The sequence below is a fragment of the Rattus norvegicus genome, chromosome 16, assembly GCF_021556685.1.
Source record: "Rattus norvegicus strain SHRSP/BbbUtx chromosome 16, alternate assembly SHRSP_T2T, whole genome shotgun sequence".
Classification (NCBI taxonomy): Eukaryota; Metazoa; Chordata; class Mammalia; order Rodentia; family Muridae; genus Rattus; species Rattus norvegicus.
The window spans coordinates 32,110,020-32,122,813 of NC_141549.1; the positions used below are offsets into that span (position 1 = coordinate 32,110,020).

At 37.0% G+C, this 12,794-nt stretch overlaps 1 protein-coding gene and 1 pseudogene; one reads left to right on the forward strand and one right to left on the reverse strand.

The window, feature by feature from the left end:
* The window catches only part of Erich1 (glutamate-rich 1), a gene marked incomplete at its 5' end in the record, with an annotated part of 52,793,804 nt that overhangs the window by 1,239,460 nt on the left and 51,541,550 nt on the right, over positions 1–12,794 (forward strand).
* Positions 7,343–8,210, reverse strand: LOC148000512 (glyceraldehyde-3-phosphate dehydrogenase pseudogene; annotated as a pseudogene).

A 12,794-nucleotide genomic window follows, 5' to 3' on the forward strand; every position in this document is an offset into this window, starting at 1 on the left:
TAGGTGTTGGTTGTTTGGTTGCTTTCTTGGTTTCTGCTGGCCATTCTCAGCCTTAGAATATTTGGTGGCTGTGCCTTGCATAGATGGGTTTCTACTGGGAATTCTCTCATTAGGGCTACTGGCTGTTACTAGTAAATTTGCTTCTAGGTATTGGGGGATGATACTTAGAAATTGAGATGGCTAGGAAGGGGTGTTGAGGGCATCCAAGGATGTGTGGAAACCATTCTATGACAATCTTCTTAGTGCCTTGGGCATAATGACAAAAATTCAAGATAAAATGGAATTTGGAACTGGGATAACAAGAGTGGGAAAGAAGATTGGAGGTCAAGAGCTGTGATAGGATATGATCTGCTAGTGATAGGAAAGAGCAGAAATGGAGCCAGTAATAGGTGGTCTACTACATAGAAGGGAGTGAGTCTAACTGACTGGTTTTGGAAGAAAGGAAGGAAAGTTGAAAATATTAGGTTAGGCTACCTTTTTCCCTGTCCTGAGTGACCTGTAGGTTCTCAAGGAATTCCTGACAGAGGGGCAGCCTGGGATTAAGCATGAGGAAGGAAGGACATTTGGATGGGAAAATCTCTGTGACCTTCTGAAGATGGAAGAAGCAGGGAGGGCAGGCTGCATCAGGTGCCTTAATACAAACTGAGCACAAGACTCGGAATGAATTTGGAGGACAGGAGGATGAGCAAAAGGAGGAAGAGGAGGAAGAGGAAGAGGAGGAGTAAGAGGAGGAGAAGGAGGAAGAGGAGGAGGAACAAGAAGAGGAGGAGAAGGAGGAGCAAGAAGAGGAGGAGAAGAAGGAGGAGGAGGAGAAGGAGGAGGTGGAGGAGGTGGAAGAGGTGGAGGAGGAGGAGGTGAAAGAAGAAGAAGTGGATGTCTGTAATTAGATTAAGTGTTTTCCAGGCCAGCCGTGTTCCCCAGGAATGCATAGTGGTGTGGTTTGCAGGTTTTACCAACTGAAACCCTGATTTTATATATCTCTATATACATGAATTCTATTACAAAGAAATTTTTGTTCTTATCCACAAAACCATTGAAGAAAAAAATCTTCTCCTCAGCATTCATGCAGCAGTCATTTATAGTATATTTTGTGCCATTAATTTCTTTGTAATATTAGTTTGTCACCAATTAAACATTCTTCATAAATTTATCCTTAACATTACTTCAGAAACATTGTTCAGGGTGATCTGCATTGCAGAAAGTTAAACTGTAAAATTAAATATTGATTATAGATGTTTTCTTCCAACTTTTGCTTGAATGTCTTATTCATCGCTATTCTGATTTCAATAAAACAAAATAACAAACAACTTTTCATATTTTGAAATCAAATGAATGACTCTAATATATGGTTTTGTATTTCTTTCTGCCAATTCACCTGGAAGTTATTTTGAAAGAAGATACAAACCCTCTTCATTTTATTTTTAGTCAACTAAATTATTATCTTCATAGATAAATTACTTAACAAGTGTACTCAAAAGATCTTCTGAATAATGTCATTTGACATGCTCTTTTTATCATGCACTCAGAATATATGGCTTCATCTTCTTACACAAGGTTTATGTTTGCTGGAACATTTCTCTTTTATTATTTAAATTTGAAATATTTTTACATGTTCAGTTTAAATTACCCATTAAGTCAAATGTAAAGTTTTTGTTGACTCTCTTATGCACTGCAATTCTGAATAAAGTAGATTATTCTTGTCAGCTAGAATATTCTCTTCAGGATATCAATTTGTCTCCCTTTTAGGTCAGTCATCCACTCAGAAAATTAAAAAATCAAAAAATGCATAGATCCTCCCAAGCCCCTATCTTTTCCATTAGGAGATTTTAATATTTCATTTTACACATATTTCTCCCAGAAGTGAATTCTTTGTCCCTGGTTCCATTGATTCAGCTTAATATTTTTGCTTGCTTTAAAATTGATATATTTTTGTAGAAAATATTTTATGTGCATATTTCTTTATATTTATAAAATTGCTCCTGCTAATAAATATGTCAAAATATATTTCTATATTCTCTCATATGCACTACTCTGACCAAGGTTTTACATACATTTAACAATTTTAGAAATACTTTAATTTTTGGTAAGGACTTTTAACTTTTACTTATGTGTATTTTATGTCTATATGTGAACATGTGCCTGGAGGTACCCATGGAATCACGATAAAGGTGCATGGAGGTCCACAGTGAGATTGAGTTTTAAGTGTTTGTTGGATCCCCATCTTGAGTGCAAAGACTTGAACTCACAAGCTTTGCAGGAGTATGATATGAGTTTAACCTTGGAACCTTCCTCTCTAGTCATTAATAGGCATCTTTGAACGTCTAGTGTTTTAAACAATCTTTTTTTTCATTAATTAATCTATGTATTTACTTTACGTTCTACTGGCAGCTTCCCCTCCATTCCCCCTCTCCCAATCAGTCCTTCTCCATTTCCCTCCCTCCATGTCTCCCTCACTTTCTCTTCAGAGAATAGTAGTCCTCCCATGGATATCCACGCGCCTTTGCATATCAAGTGGTGGTACATCTTCTCCTATTGAGGCTAGACAATGCAGTAACAGACAAAACTTTAGACCTTGAATTTGTCCTGCCTACCAGATGGGCTGGGATAAAGATGGGGTAGAAACTGAGGAACTGGCTAATCAACGAATATCTCAACTTGAGATCACCACACAAGAGAGTCAACCCCTGATACTATTAATATTCTGCTATACTTTAGATAGTACCCTAGCAAAACTGTTCTCTGAGATGCTTTACTGTAGAGGGCCGCAATAACATGCGCCACCACTAGATGGCGCTGGCTTCCACTGCGCCCCACGTGGAAGGCCAGGATAGACTCTGCCATTGCAAGATGGCGCCAGCCTTCGCCCCACCAGACGGCCCCCTTTCAGGAAGTTAACTGTGCGCATGTGCAAGAGTGCCTTCGTGCCAGGTCTTTGCCCACTCCGGGGCGTGCCTTATGAGATCATGGGTAACAACCAATCAGGTGTGGGTGTTCTGCACTAGGGTTTTATAAGCGCGCCATGTTGGCGCGGCGTGGCTTTTTCCTCTTCTAAGATTAATAAAGTGGTCACAGTAAGGATTTCTAAATGTCCGCGTGCTTCTTGCCGGCGAAAAGTCGCGCGCAGGATACTTTACCCAGTATCTGAGGGAAACTGATGCAGAAACCTACAGCCAATTATTAGGTAGAGTTTGGAAAATCTTGTGGAAGAAAAGGAGGAAGTACTGAAGTAACTGGAGAGGCCAAGGACACCATGTGGAAACATACAGAATCAACTAACCTGACTCCATAGCTATTCACAGAGTCTGAGCATGCATGGGACAGATCTGGATGCCCTATACATAGGTAATAGATGTGCTGTTTGGTTTTTATATGAGACCCTTAACAACTGGAACAGGGGCTATCTATGACTCAGTTGGCTGCCTTAAAGTAGACAATCTTATCACCCAAAGTTAATGTAATGTTCAGGTTTGTGGATAATCTTGGTGTACCCAGGAAGGTGGAACATCAGTTGAAGAATTTCTCCCATGAAACAGCTTGTGGGCATGTCAGTGTGCCATCTTTTTGATTATCAGTAGATATCAGCTTATTTCACTATTGGCTGCTTGGCAGGTGGGATGGACTGTGTAATGAATATAGCTGAATGTGAGTCCCATAGCCAATAAATGTTGCTTCTCCAACACTTTCTTGCTTCAGTTTCCTATATCAAGGTTTGTGCCTTGTTATTCTCTTATGGGGGACTGCAACATTTAAACTAAATAAACCTTTCCTCCCTAAAATTGCTTTCAGTCATACAGTGTTTACCATAGCAATAAAGAAGCAAACTAGAACAGATAATGACAATTAAATTAGCATATACTTGATTGCTATATATTCCAAAAAAGTCTTTGCTAATATTTCTTTCCACAGTCTTATTATGAGTCTGTGATTCCTTTCATATGACATTAAAAACTGGTAGATTAAAATAAACAGAAAGTACATTAGTGGTTTGCTACAAATAGGGTATGGTAGATAGCCCTGAATAATAGGGGATTGAGAGTTAAGAACAAGGATTCCTATGGGAGAAGATACAAAGCCTAACTTTGCAGCCAAAGAAAACCATTACAAAAATCCTTAACTTGTCAGAATACAAAGAATAACTCACTGTGTGCTGTCCAGTACCCATTAATACATCTATAACAGAAGCCCTACTCCTATGGCTCACAGTACATCATCTAATGGACCATGAGACTATACAAGACAGAAGACAAGTATGTATGACTGAACATACGTACTAATGAAATTTTAAGCATATGGTGCTCTAAACAAGATTTGTACAATGATAAAAGCAGTTGACATGCAATGTGGATGGAGGAAATCATACAAAGTCAACGTCTAAAAGAAGAGATACATTTGTATTTAATAGCTTGTGCAGAGATGAACTCTCTGAAAGGTTATCCAATATCAGCTCCTCAGCCCTTAACACACAGATATATAGTAGCAACACAAAAGAGACTCTTTGAAAGATACATGCATTTAGAAAGACATCATAAGTTCGATGAATGTTGAGAAACACTGGAAGCTTAGGAAGGGGAGAAAGTCTAGTGGGAATGACATAAATTCAATCTTAAGTATAAAATTATCAAAATTAAAGGAGACAATAAAGGTCTAAAATGGGCTGCAGAAAGTTTATGAACATTAATGGATAAACTAAAACCTACTGGTGTGCACATTTAATGAGCAAGTGACATTGTATGAAACAGGTTTTTAATTTTCTCTGTCAAAATTTCAATTCCTACCCTACTTAAATCAAAAACAAATGATTGTAATCATTGTTTCATCACATTTATTTTTATTTCCTCACTCCATTTGGAGAGCCACCAAGAGTAAGGCGAACAATAAAGTCAGTCTTAGTTGGTAAGATTTTTAGAGCATTCAGAGTCAGGATCGGCTACACTATAAAAAAGAAGTCATCATGACAGCAAAATTTCAGCAATTTTCCAATCAGAATTAGAAGTACAACTGGAAAAAAAGCTGATGATTAATTATAGGAAGTGGTATTGATGAAAGGACAGAAAGAGAAGCTATGGGATATCTATCAGTTTGTCAATTTTCAAATGCTGAAGTTAGACACAGAGAAAGATACTCTGCTGTATATGTATACTCTGTTGGGATATGCTGCCTGGTTGGTGGTCTAGTGTCTAAGAGATCGCAGGGGTCCAGGTTACTTGTCCTGGACCAAAAAGCAGCTGAACTAGCACCAACCAACAGACAGAAGCTGGTGACGCCTGTGGTTGAGTTATGGAAAAGCTGGAAGAAGCTGAGGAGGAGGGTGACCCTATAGGAAGACCAGAAGTCTCGAGTAACCTAGACCCCCGAGATCTCTCAGTCACTGGACCACCAACCAGGCAGCCTACCCCAACTGATATGAGGCTCCCGACACATATATAGCAGAGGACTGCAGGGTCCAGACTCAGAGAAGATGCTCCTAACCCCCAAGAGTCTTGAGGCCCCAGGGAGTGGAAAGGTCTGATGGGGTGGGGCTGCCGGTGGGGACATCCTCTTGGAGATGGAGTGGGGTAGGCCAAGAGGTGTGGGATATGGAACAGGGTGAACCTGGAGGGGGATATAGTCTGGACTGTAAAAAAAAATAATTAAATATTTAAAAAAGTTAATAAATATATATTTTAACTCTAATGAGTCATTCATTTGATTTTAATTACTACTAACTGTTTATATTTATAAGTACAAACTAAATGAGTTCATTGGTTAATTAGGTGCAATGATTCTGAACATTTGCCATAGGAAATATAATTTTATCTCACCAGAAGTGTGATCTTTAAAATATTAGTCTATTATTTTCTAATAGAATCAACCCTTCTCATCTACTCATGCCACTTTCAATGAAAGGTGATTATATTAGGTACATTGCCTGTTTCTGTGATAAAATACCCTAACAAAAAAATACTTATTTTTTCCACAATATAAAGGTACAGTGCATGGAGGAAGAGATTTGAAGAAGTAGTCACATTGTATTCACAGAGACAGAGTAATAAGAGTTTGTTTCTTCTTATCCATCTAAGATCCCAGCCCATGGAATGGTGTTACATTTAAGTTGGGTCTTTCCAGGTCAATTAATTCATATAATAATCTCCTTTCAGACATGCTGAGATGCAGTGCTGTAATTAATTCTAGATACTGACATGTTAACAGTCAGTATTTACTACCACAGAAGACTGTGTGTGTCTGTCTATCTGTGTGTTTGTATGCGTGTGGTATCAGTGTTTGTGTGGACAATGTGTCTATTTATCAATATTATCTTAATTCCCATACCCCTCCCACATACACAGTGCAGCATTTTCTTACTCCACATTGGCTTCCATCTATCCAGGATCAGCACCTCTTTTAGAAAATCATGGCATTGTAGAATGAGTCACAGAAAACCTGAATAGCTTTCTTGTGAATGACATATAATAAGCAAGGTATATGCAAAACTATCACGTGTCAAGGTCAAATGAGCAGTGAATATCTAAATAACCTATAATTTTTTAACAAGTCATGTACCAATAGACAAGAGAACTACTTGCTAAATTTCAAAAAACCATTTAGTGTGTTGTGGTTTTCTGTTGTTATTAGAACTTCATTTTTTTTCCTGAACAAAATGTTTTGGAGAAGTTGTGACTACTTACTCTTTCTAAGTCTTTGGAAGGGTCTATTATGTCTTGTAAACAATATGTGGGCTGAAATTGAAAAAAAAAGAACCAAAAGATCATCATGTTCTTTTGAACCAATTATATTTTTTTAAAAAATTAAATGGGAAAATATCACAGTAAAAATACAACTTTAGCAAAACAATTTAGGGAAGAAAAAGCAGAAGGTGATGATGAAAGTCAACATTCCACCTTGGTCACTACAGTGAGACCCTTTGGCTATATGCTGCAAAATTATTATATAGTTTAACTATATATTCAGGGTTATCATACCGCAGACAGTCAGGTCAGTCCAGTTCATTTATATTCATGTAGTATACAGTAAGAAAATTACTACCTTTTCTCTTACAGAGGCTGAAGTGTGATAATAAATATCTAACATTTTCTTTGAGGTGGGTGCAATAAACTTTATTGATGGTATTCAGGAGAGTAGGGAGGGCTCCCTAGGCACCTCCTGTTATTATGGGAATCTGGGATGGAAATTGTGAGGGAGATGCTCAGCGTTGGGGGCCAAGTTGGGATGGGGACTCCTCAGCAACTGAGGGACTCTCCCTTGATCTCAGGGTCTTTGCTGTGTAGTCCAATGTTTCTTATTCCTTGGAGGCCATGTAAGACATGAGGTCCACCACCCTGCTGCTGTAGCCATATTCATAGTCCTATGAGGTAATGAGCTTCATAAAGTTGTTATTGAGAGCAATGCCAGCCCCAGCATCAAAAGTGGGAGAGTGGAAGTTGCAGGAGATAACCTAGTCCTCAGTGTAATCCAGGATGCCCTTTAGTGGGCCCTCAGATGACTGCTTCACCAACTTCTTGATGTCATTATGCTTAGCAGGTTTCTCCAGGCCACATGCCAGATCCACAATGGATACGTTGGGGGTAGGAACCTGGAAGGCCATGCCAGTGAGCTTCCCATTCAGTTCTGGGATGACCTTACCCACAGCCTTGTCTGCACCAGTGGATATAGGGATGATGTTCTAGGCTGCTCCACAGCCATCATGCTACAGCTTTCCAGAGGGACCATCCACAGTCTTCTGAGGGGCATGGACTGTGGTCATGGATGACCTTGTCCATGGGGCTAAGTGGTGGTAGTGCAGGATGCATTGCTGGCAATCTTGAGTGAGTTATCATATTCTCATGGTTCACACCCATCACAAACATGGGGGCATTGGCTGACGGGGCAGAGATAATGACCCTCTAGGACCTACCCTTCAAGTCAGTGGTGAAGATGCTCGTAGACTCCACGACATACTCAACACCGGCATCACTCCATTTGATGTTAGTGGGATCTTGCTCCTGGAAGATGGTGATGGGCTTCTCGTTGATGACAAGTTTCCCATTCTCAGCCTTGACTGTGCTGTTGAATTTGCCATGGGTAGAGCCTTACTGGAACATGTAGATCAGGTAGTTGAGGTCAATGAAAGGGTCATTGATGGCAACAATCTCCACTTTGCCAGATGCTGAGAAGGCAGTTCTGGTAACAAGGTACCCAATGTAGCGAAATCCATTCACACTGACCTTCACCATTTTGTGTATGGCACTACACAAGAAGATGTGATTGTCTCTAGAACAGGGAGGAGCAGAGAGCCAATACCTAACTTTTTAAGAGCCACTGTTGCTCTTTTTAGCATACGGTCTGTCATAATAAACACCACAAGAAACTATTTACATTCAAAAGAAATTTCAGCCATGGAATGGCCATTGGTCACTAGTTGACTAAAGTAGCTCTTTTATAGTCAGAATGACAAATAGGTTTTTATTTATGATTTAATTTTCCGTTCCATGTTAAAATAAATGACATATTTCATAGACCATATATAACAATGTGCTTCTATACTGTGGGTTTTTCTAACTCTCTACACTGAATATGTGAGTTTTGCCCTTGATCTTCCTCCACTGGCTATGAAGCAATGGCTGATTCATTCTGTAAATAGAATTTTTAAGTGGCATCTAGAAAAAAAATCAGAGAACAAACAGAGCTGAACAAATTAGCAATCATGATTAGATTAAATGAGCACTAAATTTTGATAAATGCATGCTCAATTCATAGTTTCCTTTCTTTGGAAGTATTAGGATGGTAAGGAACACATTTTCTTTGACAGATCATTCACTTCTAGATGTACATTCTAGTAGTTGGCTCTTGTCCACACAAAGTGCATACTTTTGTATATTAAAACATGACTCATATTTTGAATAATCAGTCAAATTTAAAGTATATAAATATAGCTATATTCAAACTAATTTTTACATGAAGGTAAATTTGACAAGGAATTCATAAAGGGGTTGACCAATTTTTCCTATGAAGTGTATATTAGGATGTAAGGATTTGTATCTGAATTTTATTCAGTTTCTAATGAGCTGACTAAACAAAATAGAGATTATTTTAGTGTCTATTAATTTTGTCATCCTATTTCTGTTTCCTTTGCATCAAAGCACACAGTAAATTCCTTTAGAATCTATGGTTTTGTTTGTTTTTTCAATTCTTCATGTAAGCTGATAAAATTAAATTTCCAAAGAATTAAGAAATAAAGTGAATGATTGTATGGCATTAAGTGTGAGGTGTAGAATGCAGAATGTACATATCAAGTTTATCTGGAACTATGCATTTTGAAATTTTGTTTGATATTTTACCTATATTTTGTAAGACCCTTCTATAGTGTAGAGAGATTATTTTAGAACTTTGGGGAAATTAACTAGTTTGTAGAAATGGAGACAGTCATGTAACTTTTACTGTTTTTTGTTTCTTTTGTAATCTTTGACTTAAAGATTTAGTGGACGTGAGTACCTTAAAGAAAATAATTTTAATATATGTTTTAAAAAACCAAACACTGTATCAGTCAAATTATTTAAAAATGAAAGAAAGGAAATGGAATATAGCTGGAGGAATGTAGAGATTCTAGAAAGGAATTTCACTGGTAAAGGAGAAAAGTTCATGTGCCTGTAGTTAAACTAAACTTATTATTACAGTTTTGAAGCCTTTAGGAAGTCTTGGCTATTTCTTTTGAGATGTTTATGAGATGGGTGATGTCTCCCATCTACCCATCATTTCTAAGAATGCAAGCAGTAGAATGATGATAGGTTCATACAGAAGAGAATGAGCTGAGAATACTGGCATCTGGGTGATTAGTTAAATTGTGTCTTGATGAGCGATCAGTGGTGCATTTAGCTGTTAGACTTTTTGTTTTAAAGGGATCATGAGAAATCAAGTAAAGACCTCAAATTACAACTCATTAACAAGTACTTTAGGATGGAAATCTAGGCCATTACACTTGTTAATAAAATTTTTCATGAGCAAAGGGTGCATAGGAAGCCTATAGGAGAATAACTTCTTTCCTACTTAAAAAGATTTTGTAAGCTGCATTGCTATTCCTAGATCTGCGTTATTTAGCAAGGGGAGATGTATTGTTTAAATTTTAGGAGCCATGCTGCTAGACAGTATATGAAGCTATTGTGAAATACTATTTCTTCCTGGCAGGAATTTTGATTTGGAGTTTTACAATTGTTCATCTGTCTTTATGCGACAGCATAATTTATTAGGACACCGAGACTGTAGAGTGTTGTCATATATGGCATATGTTTTATGTATGTAATACATATGAAGCAGTAAAACCTCTAAAGATTAGTTGTTTACAAAGACGATATCTCCCTGTTTCTAAAGATTTAAAAATATATATTTTGCCTCACACACACACACATACGTGTGTGTGTGTGTATGCCTTATTGCCTGAATGTGTAACACACGTGTACCAGTGCCTAATGAGTACAAATGAATGTACCATATCTCCTAGAACAAAAGTTATGACAGTAGTGAGCTGTTCAACATTGGTACTGGGAAACAAACTCAGGTCAGTGCACGAGAAGAACATGGTATCATTTTCAGAACCATCTCCTCTGCCCCAAGGCTTACTTCTTGGTCATAACTTACTTCTCTCTGATACAGTGCACATGTAGCTCCATGACATCTGTACACTGGGGTCCAAGACATTTTTGCCAATGTTTCTTTCCTTGAATTTTATATGCTACTATATCATTCTGAAAAAATATATATGTATAATATATGTATGTATGTATGTGTGTACATGCACATGTGTGTATATCATGTGTATATAAAACATATCAACACATAAATGTATAGTTATATAAATTTTTTCAGGTCCTGAGCTCGTATTTCTGAGACCTACAGAAATTAGTGGCTTATGTGTCTTGGGTTAAAAGATGCTGCAGCTGGGTCATAGTGGTTTACAAGAACCTATTTCTTAAATCCCTTCTCAGCTCTATTTAACTTAGCAGGCCCAGAGAAAGCACTTTCTATAGAATTTACTCAATGCCTAATATCAGGTTTCCTTTAGGTCTCCCCTTCCCAATGTCCAGCCCAATTAAAATGCAGTATAGCATAACCATGGGTATGCAATATCCCTAGATGAATAGTACATGGCTAGCGATGTCTCTTAAAACCTTGGAAGAGAATCTGCAGAGCATCAGTACTGATTCGGATTCAAGCATACCCAACTTACCTCAGCTTTTCCACATCACTTGTGATACAGGAGCCAAAAGTGTCAGTCTTCATGGATAGAGGCATAGCTGTACCACCTGAGTAACTGCAGAATCAAGTCAAGTAACTATGTTTATTTTCTCTGCGGAGTTAGTTTTGAGTAGTTTTCTTAATGTATGGGGCTCTCTTCTTCATAACACTTTCCTAAATTCTGCAAAGAAGTGAATGATCTTTTCAAATGTGCAGTGGAGACTTTATATAAATGCATTCAGTACAATTGTTTTAAAATGACTGAATACAGTTCTTGGGTAAAGCTGATATACAGACTTTGCCAGTATTAAATAATAAATACTTTTAAAAAATACTGTTTTTTTAAATTTTTATTTATTGTATATGAGTACACTGTAGCTGTCTACACAAGAAGAGAGCATCAGATCCCATTACAGACAGTTGTGAGCCACCATGTAGTTGCTGGGATTTGAACTCAGGACCTCTGGAAGAGCAGTAAGTGCTCTTAACTGCTGAGCCAACTCTCCAGCCCAATAGTAAATATTTATAATGAACATTTTCAAGTTTATTTCAAGTGCATTTATAATTATGCCTGCATACATTTAGGTCTTGTCTTTATAGGTGGCATCAGCAGTAGCAGAAAGAAAATATGTTTTAAAATTATATTTTGAGTATTAAAATTTGATATGATTTAATTGAAAAAACATTTAAAATAGTTTCATACCAAACCTCTTCCTAAGATATAAATCACATTGAAAGTGATTTTAGTTTCCAGGACTTGTGTGTTTTAATGAAAAAAATAAAACCATCTTATTATTAATTTGTATATAGATGACAACATTCAGATAAACAAATTTCCATAAATAATTTTTACAAAATATGCTAAATGATCTATGCATACTAAATATTAATAATATTTGAAGATGATCAAATTTTTACTTTAAAAGGTATAAACATTACTTTATTTTATTGCTACAGTTTCTTTAATCTCAATATTATCCTTATTGTAAATTTCAAAATATCAATATCATACAGTTAAAGTATTTACATATATACTTTCATATATACATATACATTTGCGTTAATGTATGTTGTTTAGTTATGTCAACTAAATTTTAATATTTTCTCCTGGAAAGAACATTTTCTAAAACTTAAGAAACCCAGTAACTTCAGAAAAATATAATATTTACAAAACTCCTGTTAAAGGTTATATTAGCAGAAAATATCTATGAAAAAGAGAAGTTGTTCTTGTGGAGGTGTCTGCCAGCTGAGAGCCCAGTGCCTTAGTGAAAGGCATCACCTGCATTTCTGGGCTCATTGGCGATGCCATGCTTCTATGAGGAATCTGGACTTGCATGGACCTGCTTCTCTTATCTGTCTCCTCCTGGTGCACTGCCTAGGATAAATAGATGTTTGTTAATGAGTTCCTAGGAAGTGCCATAGAATAATATATCTGCAGGAAAATTTCTGGACAGACATATCATATTAAACTTAACTATGTACGGACAGAATTGATTTTCGAAGTCGATGTACATTTTAGAGCGTACTCTATGCCTCAGCTTTTCATACATATTTAAAATTTTCAAGGGGAAATCTTTTCAAGTACAAAT